This window comes from Diorhabda carinulata, chromosome 11 (genome assembly GCF_026250575.1).
Source record: "Diorhabda carinulata isolate Delta chromosome 11, icDioCari1.1, whole genome shotgun sequence".
Classification (NCBI taxonomy): domain Eukaryota; kingdom Metazoa; phylum Arthropoda; class Insecta; order Coleoptera; family Chrysomelidae; genus Diorhabda; species Diorhabda carinulata.
The window spans coordinates 2580896-2599262 of record NC_079470.1 but is presented as its reverse complement, the minus strand read 5'-3'; the positions used below and the strand labels follow the sequence as shown (position 1 = coordinate 2599262).

General features: G+C 33.3%; 1 protein-coding gene across 1 annotated transcript in view; it reads left to right on the top strand.

Annotated features, from left to right (window-relative positions):
* The first annotated feature begins 2030 nt into the window (after positions 1–2030).
* The window catches only part of LOC130899214 (follistatin-related protein 5-like), a 122516-nt gene continuing 106179 nt past the window's right edge, over positions 2031–18367 (top strand). Inside the window, exon 1 of the mRNA XM_057808966.1 lies at positions 2031–2262. The gene's annotated coding sequence lies outside the window, so the exon portion shown is untranslated. The remainder of the gene's footprint in view (positions 2263–18367) is intronic.

Sequence of the window (18367 nt, the reverse complement as noted above, 5' to 3'; positions counted from 1 at the left end):
TTCTTATGCTTGTTTTTGGTTGGTAACGGCCATCGTCGTCTTTTGCTTCATATAAGCAACACTATCTGTATCATGGAATGTTACCAACACCTTTTGAAAACCTCATTTGTGGATTGTTTATTTTTCAAGATAGTATTGTGTATATACCCTTAAAAATTTCTTGAAAAAACTATCTTTAAAACTAGCTGTACAAAGTAATATCTTTAGAACAAAAATATAAGACTGAAATTATCTAGCTTAACTAAACTCACAAGTTCATACCCAAGCAACGATTGAGCCTCATTTGACTTGAAATTTTTTATAAATGTCATCGTTGGTCAAGTAGAGACCGTATGAATAGAAACGATTCAACCTGTACACGTCTAAATTACACCATTCACATCTTCCAGAAGAGCCAAATGCCTACTATAAAAATAAAGTTGTATGCATCAATTAAAAATTTTCCTTAATTACGTTTGCCCCAGCCAAGTCATTCTCGCTAATTACTTCCATGGAGGCAGGAAAAAATTTTAGTTGAGACCGTAATAACTTACACCCAAAACTTACTTATATTTCAATTCACCATAATTTTCATAAGGATAAGTCTAATATTTATAGCACCTTATTTAAAGTTAACAGTATATGTAATACACGTTTTCCAAATGGTCAAATCAAGACCTCGATATGATAAAATCCTTATTCTAGAAAGTTTATCCTTTCTATTACTAAAAATGAGAAAATATATTCCAATCACATCCAGAATGCTCAGTTAACGATATTATGTAATCTATTTTTATAAAGGATGTTTAAAAAAATGTGACAGCGTCCCTAGGATGATAATTGTACCTTTGTTTTACCCAGCAAACTATAACGGAATCAGCTTTTTAAGCAGGATTATAGCATATTAACACAGCAGAGAATAATCAATCATCAACTAATGATTCAAACATGCGATGAAGTTTGACATTTTCGACATTTTCAATGGTGAACGTACTCAGAACTAAATGCATACGAGAGATATTTGAGTTTTTCACAGATACTTTCTATGACTTTCGACATGGATTAAGACAACAGCAGTGTGTTCGCACTTCGCTACAGGATGAAATTCGTGAAGGCTATCCAAAATCGGCTGTTGTTTCAGAGAACATCGATGCTATTTCGTAAGTTGATATTGCAAGATCACATGTGACATTCCGTGATATTGGGGCATATTTGGGCATTAGTACCATTTGCATACAATATTGCTTGAACATTTTGATGTCAAGAAGATTTGTTCGCGTTGAGTACTGCATACTTCTCCAGCATAATTTTACAATTCCTCAAAAAAAGCTTGTGTCGGCAGATGTAGAGAAATGCCGAGAAAATTTCATCGCTGTGCTTCAAAAGACGTGTATAAGATTGTGACAGGCAACGAACCATGTATCTTTGAATATAAACTGAAGAATAATCGACTGTGTTCGCCTTTCAAGACGAGTCAAATCAAACAAAAATTCTTCGCGCACGAAACACTCGAAGCGTCTTTTTTTTTTCAGAATAACTGGACATGTCGGTACTGTTCTATTAGAACAACGCAGAACGGTTCATTCTGTATAAGAAACTAACATTTGTGTGCCAAAAAAGCTCTAAGAAATCGGAGAAACTAATCGCAGAAGACCACGAAATTGCGAGCTCTTACTCATCAATTTAATCAAAAAAAGTTTTGTAAAACAACGAATTGATTGGTCATCCGCCTTACACTCCTTGTTTCGCAGCCAATAATTTCTTCTAATTCTCGCAGATCGATAAAAACGAGATCAATGTTTTCTACACCTGAAGTAGCAGTTGATAAGTTCAAATCACATGCTTTGTAGGTACCTAAATCGGAATTGAAAAACTGCTTCGAAAATTGGTTCAAACGCTTGCTAAAGTATATTGATCTTATTGGAGAATATTTTGTAAAACAAAAAAGCCTTATCCAATTATAAATATTTCTCCTCCTATTGATGGAAATTGTAGAACAAATTATTTTATAATTTATTCGATAATTTCATTTTGCAACACAATGTCATATAATAAAATTATTTTCAGATCCTTGTCTGGTCCATTATTGTAGAAAAGGTAGAGAATGTATAGTTGACGATGGACATCCGACTTGTGTATGTCAAACCCATTGCCCAACGTACGAAAGACCCGTTTGTGGTACAGATGGTCAGATTTATTCGAACCATTGCGAAATTCACCGAGCTGCCTGCCTCTTATCAACTTCCATCACTGCCACTAGATGGTCGTTTTGCGAAAACATTGGTAAGTATCGATTTAATCGTGTATTAGGCGAACATTTATTTATTTTTAAATAATTAATTAATAAATAAACTCAAAACTCACCCTAGGGAGTAGTAACACGGCGTTAAATCTAGCGACCGCGTGGGCCACTCAAATCTACACTCTCTCTATACCGAATCTTCAAACTCTCGTCTTATAACAAAAGTATAAAATTGTAGTTGTTAATAAAGTAGGGCGCAGTCTACAGATTATTTTCAACATTTCCTTCCAAACTGATGAGAAGTATCAGATAATTATCAGCATTTATTATCTCATTAAAATATTCGGGCCAAAAAGAGTACCCGCAAAAATTTGAGTCCATACTGCTGTGCCAGGAACGTGTAATTCTCCTGTAATGTTCACAAGAGGGTTCTCAAATTACCATTACACCCCAATATGACAGATAATTTGTCCATTTAATTTGAATAGGAAATCATCCGATTAGAAAAAAGTTGCGTCGTCTCCGCACTTCTACGAAATCACTAGCAAATTCCCTAATACACGAGATAACATGCAGATTGAGGGCTCGGACAGACACCATCAGCGATCAAAAAATAGGCTGAGTTTCCGAGGAATAAAATATACTTAAGTTCAAATGGTGTAGTTCACATTTCGCAGTACTCTCCAAATCTCCAAATCGTCTCCTAACCGTCCCCAATCGTGTAGATGATCATGCTCCAATTCTACATGTTTCTGTTGTCTTGTCGTTCGGGAGATGAGGCAAAAGTCTGAGACACTCTTCCTGTAGATCTTGTTTTCCAAGCAGAATATACGTAATTTCTGCGTTTTCTTGAATCCTCCACTAAAGTTGTGCGATTTTCTTGATTTTTTTATTCAAAACAGTGCAATAATTGCTGAATCACAATCACCAAATTTTTTAAACATTTTCTCGACAAACCGTCGTGTTATTATTTGAATCAAGACTGGCGATAGTTGTGACAAGTCTATCCCAAAAACCGGAAGCTTGCATAATATGTTTGATCAATAATACTAATCTCGGACCGATCTGCTTTCAAGGGGCACAATTAGATCGGATTATTTCTTCTTGAAAATCGTATTTTATTCCACATTGTAACGTACCCTATAGGCCGGGATACACTTGCTATACGAGTACACTCCGATTCGACTCCGGTTCGATTATGTTCCAAAGAACAGACCGATGCCGAATTGGATCGGAACACATGTTCTACACGCTTCACAGTTTTCTACGATTCCCATCTCCGGCTCGATACATTCGCTACTCTCTCCAGTATCTGTTCAATTAAAATCGCGAAATCGCGAAAGGTTCTGAGTGCAAAATTTTAGTAACTGCGATTTATCCATGGTACATGGTACATTGATTACAAGAGGATGATGAAGAAAACTGGAGAGATTCCATCAAATTCAGAGGAAAATGCAGATTTAGAGCACATTTTGCTTGGAAAAGAAGATCCGTAGAATTCCTCCGCAACTTTTTTCCAGATCGTTTCTTTGTAGTATGCGTTTCAGTATTGCTCGTTTGACCGGTCATACAGAACTAGATACTTCCTCATTTCTTCAATAAATTATTTGGGTTTCATATCCGACATTTTTCCCAATTTATTAAAAAAAAGAAACGGATAGACTGCACGAACAGAATCGTGTAGGTTGTGGAATCGGACACGAATCGAAAAGGTGTGAACTAGGCTGGCCAAACTCTAGTTATTTCCATTCAGACACTCGGCTGACTGTATCTTTGTCCCTCAGGTGTATTAAAATAAGCAAAATATACCCTGGTTCACTAAAGGTTCACGTATATCTGCAAAGAACATGCGATCTTCACCTCACCTAAGGAAATTCTCGGATAGTACCTTATTCAAAAATTTTGTGAAACTATACAGAAAAAAAGACAATTAAAGCTTCCAAAGATATTTAATATAATGGGAGACTCGCCAATTCTCGTAAACATGGTTCATTGTGAAGTATCTAAGGAATTCATCGATCTTAATTTCTACTTCACCTGATAATCTTTATAATTACTTTGTGAATGTATCCAATACTCATCTGGAACTGATGGATTATTTAAAAATGTTTTCGAGTCTGCCGATTGCCCATTAAATCATCTTACCACTTTAATTAACGTTTCATTTCAAAATGGCACTTTTCCCAATTGCATCAAGACGACAATATACCTACCTCTGCATAAAGGAGGAGATGAAAATCGAGCATCGAATTATCGCCCAATTGCACTCCTTCCCTCATTACCTTAGAACATAGAAAGATTGATAAAAAAGAGGCTTTTATTATTTTTGCTTATATATGAAATACTTACAACTACTAACAACTTTTTGTGATTTTTCTAAAGCTTTCGATTGTGTTAATCATATTATTTTAATTAACAAATTGCAATACTTCGGCTTCAAGGGAACACCTCTCGCATGGTTTGAGTAATACCTCACCAATAAAAGTCAGCTTATAAGTGTTGATAGAACGATGTCTTCTTGCAAGCCAATAAAATGTGGAGTGCCCCAAGGCTAAGTACTAGGCCCTATTTTGTTTCTTCAGTTTATAAATGGCATCACCTATTTAGATATCAGTGGTAAAATAGTGTATTTGAAGACGACACTAGTTTCTCTTGGAGCAACCCTGATCTCAAGACACTTCATAGGACAATATTCAGTGACCTAATCACCCTTAAATCATGGTGTGATTCTAATTTTCTGTGTCTCAACGTTTTTAAAACTAACACCACCATTGACGTCATTGAATCTGTAAAATTCTTGTCGTGGAGAATTCCTTGAAATAGGAGTCTTATATTGCCGCCTTATTTAAAAAATTAAGTCCTGTTTTGCGCTGAGATCAGTTTCCAAAGAACTAAGCTTATCCACCTCCTTAACAGTTTATTATGCCCTTATTGAGTCTCATCTTCTTTTGAAGATAATAAATTCTGACTCTTCCTTTCTTATCTTACCTTCTACTCTGTAAACAACTTTTTGAGAATTAAACATTTCTCTCTCTCTCTTTCTTTATGATCGTAGTCGGATCGGGAGGATGCATGATAGGTGTGTCCCGGTTCTTAACACCGCTGTGCTCAACAGTTATGTGATTTACAAAGAGATATCATCGCGATATGAATCGAATGAACGATACGAGTAAACTAAACAAATGAATTTCTTTCTTACTGTGAGCATTGTAAATGCGATAGAGAGAGAAATGCTTCATTGTCAAAAAATTGTTACAACTTGTAGACAGAAGCTTGTAGAAACTAAAAAACAAACATAAAAAACTCAATAAAAATACAAACAAAATAAAATATCATTATATAGAAGTAAACCACAATGAGTAACAAAATTACAGGTAATAGTTATAGGAAATAATTAGTATATTTATATAAGTCCATAGCAAAAATCGTTTACATAGTACGAGGCAACTTTCCAGTAAATATGCCCTCAAATTATTGTGGAATACGGGAAAAGATTTGATTTTAACTGGCAAGTGATTGTGCATTTTTTGCATTGGAAAATATTGAGCTCTTAAATAATTCTGAACGTGGAGTAGGTAGGTAAAGGTCGTGCTCCGCGTTCCTAAGTGAATAGCCGTGCGACGATCTATCTGAAATTGCAGAAACTTGCTTAGGAATTAGGCAAACTGATTCAAAGATGAATAAGGAAAAAAGAGTCAGAATCAGAGAATACTATAAGCATATATGTAAACGCGATAAAGTAGTCGTATATTTGCGAGCATTAGCGTAAAAGCAAGAGGGTCTGTAAAAGAGCAATCAATCTGTGACTTTTCGAGCCTCCCAGCTGTAAATACAATACTTCTGTCAATAGATATCTATCATAGATAGAAGGAAACGAAGTTGAGAATGGATTTTTTCAAAAACTTATATTTTAGTTTCAATTTGAAGAACTCATTGACCTGTGCTCATCTGTATTTATTTTTGGATGGAATAAATTCGAAGCGATGCAACTAATTAGATCTTGAATAATAACGTGTCTTGAAGTTTTTAATGTCTATTTCTCAGTGCGTGAAGTTACATATTTCAAAATTACTGTTGTTTATTTTTCTTCAAAAATGATCCTAAGTGAAGCCGTTTGAAAATATCTGTAGTTTCAGAATTTGTTTTATATATAACATCGTTTAATTTCATTTTATGTCGGGTTCTGGAATACATCTTCCACCATAACATTTCGTACCAATTATAATACAACCCTTATAAAATTTTCCACAATTCCATCGAGTTTGCTTGGAATTAAGCTGGTAAAACAAACTTTCTAACATAAGCAGCTCGGTATGGACGTAAATTTTTAGTCGTTTCTCCACCCTCCTTTTAATTTTCCTCATGTTTAACTGTCACATAAACAAAATTTAAACCTAACAGGGTATTTGAATACAAGTGGCTTTGGTAGAAAATGCCTTCTAGTGTTTTTTTAATTAAAAGAATAAGGTTATTAAATTGTTCGGTGTATTTCAACAACTCAGATCTTATTCTATGACAGCAACGTTGTAAATTTTGTATTAATTTCGAAAGAAATTCAATTCTTTTTGTGCGAGTACTGTATTTCTTACTACTTATATTATTATAACCTTGTAATACATGATGTGTTACTTTGAAAATATATTTATACAAATGATTTTATTACCAAAATAAGACGCAATACAACTTATTTATCTATACAATGTGGTCCTTATATATGGAATAAATTCAATTTAAGCGTTATTATGTACTATGTGCAAAAAATCGTGAAACTGGTCGATTTTTATCCTTAAATCGACAATTTACAGTATGAAAATATTACCCTCCTCCAGCACCCTCTCTGAATTATGAGCACCCCGTCAAAAATTGTGAATATGAAAGGGGGTTGTGTGGCACCTTGCTGGCAAGGGATTTTAGTTTTCTGTTCATCAATATAAAGTTTTTTTAAATTTGGTGTGATCATAACTAAGAAAATTGATTGTTGGGTCCATTCAAATAAACTTTAGATTTTGGATAACCCCATAAGAAGTAATGAAGTAGAATTGGGGGATCTAGTGGGTCATTCGATCATTCCACGTCTCCCAACTATATGTTGGGAAACACCTGGTTCAAATAATTTCTAACTGTACGTGCAAAATGGATTGGAACTCCGTCTTGTTGGTAGTAATTAAATCCATCTTATTTGGATGATTAACATCAGGAAAAAGTCCTTCTAATGTGGCACTAAAAATATAGATAAACCTAACCATCAACTTTGTCCTCAAAAAAATAAGGGCCAATAGTTCAATAATTTTATTGTTAGTGATACCACCCCAAATGCTTTTTTGTTTGGGATATTGAGTGTTAGCCTTTCACATCAGGATCACCTTCATTTTATTCCTGAACCAACTGAAATTTGTGAGATCAGTATTTTTCTTTATGCAAATCTCTTAAAATAGATTAGAGCAAGAGCCGGTTTTTTTTGTAAAAAACGTACGGGAACAGATATTTTTTTTAATATGTTTAGGAGTGTCCACTGAATGTAAATCCAAATGGACGTCATGGGGGAGGCTTTATTTCAGTCGCCATCTTGAAAAACATGTTTTATTAAATATCTCGCGAACCGCAAATCGTACGACAAAAATTGTAGGGATTATTATTGTAGATAATAATATTTGCCATCTTTTTTACTCGAAACTTTTGTATAACGCATAGGTTTTCAATTATAGCGCTCCAAACTTTTTTCAATATGGTTTTCAATATTATTATAATTAATTAACGTTATACTTCTATTTTGCTATTTTATATTGTACAGTATTATTTTATATTGTATATTATAATATATTGTTATTTCAAAAGTGATTTCTTTCTTAATAGAAGAATATGAAGGTTGGTATTCAATTTGAATTTTTTATTTTTTCAAATTTAACGTGAGTCTGAGTAACTCTCTTCTCCTTAAAATTTATAGAAAAATTTTGGCTCTACAATTCAGTTACCACCATTTTTAATTTATCATTGACCTTTAACTAAATATTTAACAAAAACCATATTGAAAAAAGTTTGGAGCGCTATAATTAAAAACCTATACGTTATATAAAAAAACGTTTCAAATAAAAAGCATGGCAAATATTATTATCTACAATAATATAAAAATATAATATATAATCTTTAAAATTTTTGTCGTACGATGCGCGGTTCGCCAGATATTTAATAAAACGTGTTTTCCAAGATGGCGGCTGAAGTGAAGCCCCCCTCCATGACGCCCTCTTGAATTTACATTCAGGAGACACCCCTGAACATATTAAAAAAAAACCTGTGCTCGTACGTTTTTTTTCAGAACCTACTTTTTTGGTTGGGGATCTTGAACTAATGATTTACTTACATCATTCTCGGCGGCAAGTTCTCGAGTTGTCTTATTTTTCTCATTTTTTAGAAGTACATGAACTTTTTTTCATCAGTACATTGACATTTCTACGGGGCTTTTTAATATTTTTAAATGTGCAGTTTCACAAAACTTTTTTCAATTTTGCTGTAGACTGCGAAACGTGTTGACAATAGTATTTATTATTAAAAATTTTACATTTCCTGTTGAGTTCTTGTTGCGCAGAATACTATAAAATATGTGAAAGGACACGGGAACACAGATAGAAATTACTGAAGAAGGAACGAGTACGTAGAACAGATTCGAGTAAAGAGGAACGTATGCTCCAACATATAAAAAGCTGAGTTTATATTTTTTTTAAAACTAACCAAACAATCTACTCTATTGGAAATACGAATTCACATATAAACTATTATGAAATTGCTTGAAACAAAAAGAAATGAAAAAGTTTACTAAATTTATTTATATTTGTTGTAGAATGTAAACAGATAGAAGACGATTTGAAAAAACAAACCGAGGTTTCATTGAATTCTATAAATGGAGTGGGAGATCTATAACAAATTAATTTCTATAAAAATTCAAATGTTCAAATTAAAATAAAAGTGACTACTTATCCACAATACCTGCACAAAGAAATGTTCAAAATATTTGAAGAAAAACTCAACAAGCCGAATGGCATGTTACAAGCCACTGTTTCAGTTCGGACATAAGATGAAAATCAATAGGTGCTAGGTTGGGAATGTATGATGGGTGTTCGGAAATGTCCGATTGAAATTGTTGAAGGAGAGGTTGGGTTACATGAGTGGGGAAGGAATTATCGTGAATCACAACAATTCCAGAAGTGTGCGTTTGTTTTGAATAGCTCTCTGTGAGCGTCGAAGAGTTTCAGAACTTTTTGGTCCTAAAAAACATGTTTCATAATCTTACAACTATTGAATGTCCGTTCGAATTGTGTGGGTTCCATTGCACATCCATTGTTGAAAATGTCGCTTTATTTCGGGAGTATCATACTGAATTCATGTCTCATCACTTGTTAGAATTTTGTGGTTGACAGTCAACATAGATGGGAGTCAGAAAGGGCAAACTTCTCTGTAGCGCAACTTCTTCGATTGATATCCTCTGCATTATTCCCTTCTGTCCGAAAGAAACGAATAATAGCTCGGAATTGACCCTTGGCAGAAGATTCAAGAGCGATAGCCATGTTTATGTGAATGGAACTCAGCGGAAAATGACTTGTTGGTAACGCCAGTTATAGAGCTTTTAAGAGGAGAAGATGCGTAGTAGCCTACTACGCAAACCAATCACCTGCTGGATTCCTGGACATCATACTGTCCTTAACTATATTAAGTACATCAATCCTCTAGCGAACACAGCTTAAGAGTCAGCAACCTTTTCAAAAACTCGACTTTCTTTTGAAACAACTAACGGTATTGCTTTCTTGATGATATTTATGGAAGGACCAGCATTTCATAAAAATCGAAAATGTACATTTATATTTTTATGAAACGACTAAATTTTTTCATAATTCTTTGAGTTTTAAAACATCAGTACCAATCTGCCATCGGTGATACCTCCATTAATATTAGATCTTTTTACCTAAAGGAAGTTCTACCAGCCTGTTTTGACAACTGGGATGTGCAATGCTACCAGAATTGTGTGAGGTTCGCACCGACTAAACCCCCACCTCTCTACATAATCAGCTCGCATTCAGAAAAAAAGCATTGCCCATAGCTTCAGGTTTGAACTGTGATTACTGTTAAATCTGGAGACAGCGCTTTCCTTTTTCTTTGCCACTTCTTCCCGAATTACACAGTCCATCGAGGTAACTGTTGATACTAAATATTCGTATCTTTCCACAGAATATTGAAGCCATTCAAGATGTTTTCTGGTTTTGGTGCTTCATGGTTACGTAGGCTATTTCTACTACCAATACAGAACCTTCCAAGGTTTACTTTCTAGACCTTCAATCAATTTTTTATATGAAAAAATCGAGTACAAGAGGATAAACCCTATTACATTCTAGTAGTTCGAGTGGTGCCTGCCCTGTGGAGATGCCTGTGGATATTGATATTGAACTTCTTTAACTTATAGTATTCAGGAAAGACGTGCCTTTGTAGCTGATTCCACAGCTGGCACTTCTCCAAAGAAGGGAGGCGTCTGCAGACGAACTTGGCCACGTCTGCCTGTCGAGTAGGTCTTGCAAATACTGCTGTAGGTGAGATTATCTTGGAAAACTCGGAAGAGCATCTGCCCTGGTATTAATTCCAAACCAGAGTAAGGTCAGCGATCTTTCTCCTATGTTCTAAGCTGTCCAAGTTTCTGGGTCGCCTATAAGTCTAATTGCTCTTTTTTTTATTGTGTATTCAACATAAAATTGATGAAATTAACTAAATAAATTAATATTGAGTTAATAGATCAATAATTAAAATGTTAATTATGAGGATAGTTCGGAATATTTTATTTTATTTATTTAACTTTCAATTTTACAGTGCAATAGCATTTTCTCTGAGTTTTTCATGGAAAACCGTCATTCATTGATAGTTATGACGTTTCTGAAACCTTGTTATTTAATAAAATAGATATTGTTAATCAATATTTGCTCAAGTTTTGAACACACTCACATGTTATCAAATTTAGGCGAGAGGTTAGGAAACTCTAGTGCAGCTGTCACTTCAAGGACCTCATAGCTGTGTCTCAACCGTTTAGAAGATCATTGGATTCTTTAGAAAAATAATTTTCAAATCAAAATACTCCTAAAACGGTACAAAGTAAAGAGCTTTATCAAGAGTACCTTTTTGGTGTAGAAGTTCACTCGAAATTTTGCTTAATAAATCCAATATTAAAAATTTGTTACGTTCAATACTACTGGGTACGAACCGTGTAACTAGCGCTCTCTAAGAGACATAAATACAAATTCATTTGATGGATCAGCTCCCGAAACATATTTGTATGAAATTTCAATACAATGTTGCCAGCAGTTGCAGCAAAATATTTTCCAGTTTCTATCTATCCTAGAGACTTGATGACCTTTTTTTGAAACACCTCATATACTTCTGAGATCAACTACGAAAATCTTAGTTGTACATTTCAGAGTAGTCTTATAATTCCATATCGTATGTCCAATTAAGTTTTTATACAAAAAAGTGAATCATGTAACAATATATAGAATTTTCTTTCCCATAAGCCAGAAGATCTGTCGTATTCTTAGTTTCATCTGTTGCATCTCGGATTTGTCAAGAGATTTTCAAGCAACTTCTGTATCTAGATGTAATCTCATGTATCTTATTTTTATTTTTATTGAACCAGATAGTTATTTATTGGAAATTAGAGACAAGGAACATGTCTGTCTCGGTTAATGTAATTTGTGGGAAATCGTCAATTTCACTGTAGATTTATCGTTGTAGTTTTATATGTGCTCTGTTTGGAATAAATAACATACGAAATGAAAGAGATACATTAGGATAAAGTGTGGTATCACATAAATCATAAACGTGGATAGATATCATGAGAGTATTGTTTTCGTTAAAAATAATAAAAGCAGTTACTGCAAAATGAAACGAGTCCTTTTAAATCTCTGTTGACGCATCGTTTAAATGAAAATTAATCGTTGTATCAGAAGACTTGATAAACCAAAATGATGAATTTATTGAAATACTCATTCTTTAAACAAAACCAATGAAATAAAGAGAAAATTCAAATGAAAAACTATATTACGAGTAGCTGTAAAAAAATAAGTGGAGTTAATTTGAAAGTCATGTAGTATATCCTCATTATCTCATGTATTGCTGCTACTAAAGCTGTTTTTCATGAAATATGGGACGATTTATCAACATTGAGTTTAGTTTCAATATTCAGAAAAAAAAACCACAATGAGTAACAAAATTATAGGTAATACTAATAGGTAATAATTAGTATATAGTCCATAGTAAAATAAAACCAGTGAGCATCATGTCCGGAATTAGATATTATTATTAGAATATATTAAAATAGCAGTTCGTTTACAGAGTAGAAAATACTTTACAGTCAATATGTCCTCAAACTATTGCGGAATGCAGGAAAAGATTAAATCGATTTGATTTCAATTGGCAAGTGATTGCGAATTTTTTGCATTGTAAAATATTGAGACCTTAACTAATACTGAACGTGGAGTAATTAGGTGAAGGTCCTACTCCACGTTCTTAAGTGGATAGCCGTGCAACGTCCTTTTTGAAATTGGAAAAGCTTGCTTACGAATATGGCAAACGGATTCAAAGATGAATAAGGAAGGAAGAATCAAGAGTTTTTTTATCTTTTAAAGAACTTCCAGCAGTGAGCGCTGCTGTTTAGTCCTAATAAATATCTAACAGCTCTCTTTTGTAGTTTGAAGATTCGCTCAAATTGAGTCGTACCACTCGTACCTCAGAAAGGAAGGGCATATCGGAGATGCGACTCAATAAGGACATAATTAACTATTAAGGAGATGCATAAGTTTAGTTCTTTAGAAACTGATGTCACCGCAAAACAGGAGGAAATTAATTTTTTAGATAAGGCGGCAATAAGAAACTCCCATTTCAAGGAATTGTCGACAACAAGATTTAACGACGTCAATGGTGGTTTTATTTGATAAAAAAGGCTGTATATATTTTCATATGATGAAACTGATATGAAAGATATGGTACTATGAAGTGCCGTGAGTTCAGGGCTGCTCCAAGAAAAACTAGTGTCGTCTGCAAATAGACATTTTCCACCACTGATGTCGTTTATAAACAGAATAGGGCCTAGTACTGAGCCCACTCCATTCTATTGGCTTACAAGAAGATATCGTTTTATCAACCCTTACAAGCTGACTTTTTTTGGTAAGATATGATTTGAAACATGCGAGATGTGTTTCCCTGAAACCGTAGCACTGCAATTTTTTGATTGAAATATTATGATTAAAACCGCGACAGAGCAAAGGAGAACTAGTAATTTAAATAATAATTTGTCAATTTTCACTTTGTTGTTAATAAAATGATCCACTATATTTTTCAACAAATTGCGTGATTCCTTTTCCACTGATGATTAGATACATGAACCTGCAAGATGAAATAAATGAACTATGATTAAGTGGTATGAAGAAACATATGTACGCTACTGCTAAAGAATTTTTGACCAACCTCATTATCCGCTCATTAAATTTCAAAATAATACACTCCCACAAATTTCTTGTCGAAACAGTGCCTAACAACTGTCAATTATTTCTTTGGTATTTATGATCTTAGTATTGTCCCAGTTAGTCCTGTGAGGCACGAGAATGTGCTTGCTGTATGCTTTTTAGAACAGGACATCTTTTTGTGAAGCTCGTAAACGAATTTTTTTATTCTTGCAGCTTCAGACTTGTGAGTTTTGAAATGGGTCAAACCAAGGAACTGTCTACTGAAACTCGTGAATAAATCTTAACAGTCTAGGCGAAATTAACCGTAGCATTTCCGCCAAATTCAAATTACTTCGATGTGCCGTGGACTATAACGTGAAAAAATATGCATCCACGAGGAAAACGTTCAGGGCGGCCTCGAAAAAACCACAACCGCTTAGAACAAACTTATTCTTTTGGACAGTTAACGTGATCGAAGGCTTAAGAGCTCAGATATAGCAGCTGAAATCAATGAATCCAGTTATCTGTCTTTGAATACTACTACAGTGAAAAGGAGATTGAGAGAAGTTGGTATTTGTGGAAGGGTGGAAATGGAGAAACCTCTATTAAGACGTCAAGAGGTTGAAGTGGGCTTAAGAACATGAAAATTTGATGCATGAAGAGAGGGAAAGAGTTTTATGTAGTGATGAGTCAAAGTTTGAGACTTTTGGGTTTAATAGAAGAGTGTTTGTGTGCAAGAATAGGAAGAACGACTGTAAAACACGGCGGAGGCTCGGTGATAGTTTGGGGATGTTTTGGAGGAAGGAGAACTGATTAAAATTGAAGGGATTTTGAAGAAAGAAGGCTATAAAAATATTATAGGAAAATGTAGTACGTTCTTACCAGCGCCGATTGAGTTGTTGTGGGACAAATTGGAAGGGAAGTTAAAAAGCAGTGTCCTACTTTCACTTCACATATTTGGAATATTCTGAAATATGAATGGAACTATTAACAGGTAGTGTAGTTATAGAAAGACAAAGCAAATATAGCAGCTGAAGAAAAGGAGAAATTGAGTTTAAAAGTGGAAAAAGGATTACAAAATGCCGGAATAAATGTCAACAATATAATAAGAGATATCAAGGAAGGATCTTGTGATGCATTTTGTAAAAGGTAACAACGGGAAGGAGAATCATTAAGAAGGGAAATAATATTTTGGATATCCCCTCAATAGAGATAACCACAGTTAACAATAACAATAAGAACAACGTATCAAAAAAATTAACCGCTTGAGAGATTATTGAGATGGAGACGTATTAAGTTATAAATAGGAAGTTTCAAACATCTGTGGACTTTCACATGGTCTACGCATTTTGAGCTTTAGAGATATCTAAGCCTAACTTAATGGCAACAATGACATATTAAAGTAACACCCAAAAACTTCTGGTTTAATAATAGTGCGGGGAAGTTAGGAAAAACATGTGAATTATTTCACAGAAAAATATATTGAAATTATTAAAAAACTGTAATTCAGAATCGATATGAAACGAAGTTATGGAATAAATTTTCTTGATATCATATTATACAAAATTAACAATATAGTGACAGAATAGTATATAAAACCAACTTAATTCTCAATATAATCAAACTTCAATTCATGACATTCTATATCACAAAAAAGATTAGTGAGCTATGAGCTATCCAACTAACAGATCCAGAAAATATAAATGTTTAACTATCCAAAATTTGAAAACATAAAAATCATAAATAACATACTAATGACATAACAGAAACTACACATTAAAACGTAAACTCCTTTCGGTACCATATGTACAAAGACTTTCCCAACAACTATCAAATCATTTCAATAAATTTGATATTAGCATAAGTTTCAAAAGACATTATCGAAATATTTCACTAAAGTAAAATCTGAATCATTCAAAAACAAGAGAAGTAATGTTATATTTCAAATACCTTGTAATGATTGTATCGCTGTCTACATAGGACAGACATCTCATTATTTAGAAAATATATTGAAAGGTCATTAATACGATAAAGAATAAAACCACAGTAACCACCCATATATTCTTTTATAAAAGAAAGCTCTGAATGATTGAAAGAATTGGATTTTATATTTCTATTTGGTGATTGCTAATAACTTTTATTCTATGACAACTAAAGAGAAATTATTTATTGTGATTAAAATAGATTTCCATTTGATATTTATGTAGGAGGTTATCTGTTAATATAATATAACATACAAGTTGTCAATATCAAGTCATATTTTTATAAGGATCAAACTAGTTCGTCAATATTTTTTTATTTTTTATTTAAAAATAATTTTCAATAAAAAAAGATTTGAAATCAATATGATCTATTAACTAAAACATATTAAAAGATCTAAGGAGTGAAAATAAGAAACGAAAAAATACCATCACTCATCATTATTTTGAATTCTCTTATGAATTCTGCTGAGGTTTTCGCAAGTATAGTTTCACAAAATGGCGGCGCTTGGTTCGGGGATCCTACAGCTTCTACAATAGGTTTAGAGATTTCTATTTCCTGATCCGCATCATTACAATAAGCAAATTTTGAAATGTGTGACGTTATGTTTTATATAACCTCAATTTATCTTATTATTGTTATTATTTGTTTTGCACATGAACATCTTTTTTTTAAATCAAGTATCAAACGTTTTTATCAAAATTCCATATTTTCTCCATTAGTTTTTCTATTCACATACATAAAAATAAATTATTTATTCCTACCTAAAACATTTGAACATATCAAGGTGCCATCGAGAGATATGTATTTTTGTACATCAGCTCTTTGTATTGACAAAGCTGTTAGCCACTTTGGATTGAACTACTAAGTGTATAATGTATGAATCGCTACAGCTGTTATGACACAAGCGCGATTTTGAAACCTCAACTACTATCCCTTATATGTTTAGGGGTGCCATCAACCCTCCAAACCATTCCTAACAACATCCAAATCATAGAAACATATCTAAGTCACCATATTCGCATGGCTTTTTGTGATTTGTATTCAAAATACGTGAAATTATATTCTTTGATTAGTTCAGGTCAAATTTGACCACATTATACATAGTTATCGATTTGTCTTTTTTTCTAAAATTCCTTTGTATATTTTTTTAACCGTTCTTAGTCATTTGTTTCATCACATTAATTTCTTGCTTTCTCCATATAACTATTCACTTTGTTTATTTCAGTTACTTATTCAATTAACCACCATACATCTCTTTCGTTCATTGAAACAAAATTTAATAAAAATACCAGTTTCAAATTTACAAAAATTGATTATAAACGTACAAAATAGTACAAAATCATAGCTGGAATTTTGAGATTATTTTCAAAGCTTTCCACTTTCGGTGGTTGCTGATTCGTTGCTGGTTGCCTCTACTATCCATAAACCCATTTCTGTCAAAATCATTATACTGATGATCTTGATTATTATTCATTTTGACGAATTCATCAACAGAGACTTTCTCACTTTTTGTTCGTTTGACACTTAGCAGTAACAGACCGCCATTGCCAACATTGAAACTTTTTGTGTATAGTACTGCAACTAAGTTCGAATTTCTGGAACCCTTGGCGATATTTATACACCAACACTCACAATTACACTGTCTGAATCGCGTTTCGATAATCAAGTTATCGTCTTCAGAGACTGAAGGTAAACAGTTTAATTGTTAGTGTTGGTGTAATGGTGGAGGTAGCAGTGTATTCAGTATAGTACTGGAACTGACTATGTTATAGGGGTAAAATAGAACATAATTATTTTCTACCCGCCTATGCGTTATTGTGAATTTTCTCTTTGCTAAACAGAAATCTACAAACGAAATAGCGGAATTCGATTATTAAATTAAATTTAGTGCTCTATCAAAGTCGAATTTAGTTCAATTTACATGATAGAATGAAATCCTTAATTCAATAAAGGGGTTACCTCGTGAAGTCGGTGTGTCATAGACGTTAATGTCCTTAATTGGTATCAATGAATTACACTTGCACCTGCGTTATAAATTGAATTAGGATAGATAATGCACTAATGAGGTTTCAAGGGATATTTGATATTTGCGGAAGCATTGAAGGTCGAGAGATGTTCATTTAAACTCGATAATTTAATTTAGATTAGCTATTGTTTCTTAAACTATGTATGCATAACCTAACATAATTGTTATGTTCGAGCAAAAAAGATCATATAAATGAATTTAGAAAAGTAGTAGTAGTGAGTAGAGAGCTTACATTGTTTATAATGAAATATGAGATATAAATTTTATACCGAAGGCAAATTGAAAAAGATAACAAAACTAACTATACGGCAACCTAAAATATCTAACAATTTGTATTAAAAATCGACAACAACATTAAACCACTCTCCAGTAAATATGCCTTCGAATGCAGAAAAAGTTTTCGTTTCATTAGCAAGTGATTGTGATTTTTTTTGCATTGTAAAGTATTGAGCCCTTAAGTAATTCTGATAGTTAGAGTGGGAAGATAAAAGTCGTACTTCACGTTCCTAAGCGGTTAGCAGTGCAAAATTGGAGGAGTGTACTCACGAATTAGGCAACTGGATTTAAAGATGAATAAGAAATGAAAATGGAATATTTTGAATCATTTGAAGGAGTCCTGGTAGTGAGGCCAGTTTAATCTGAGGGATTATATAACAGTTCTATTTT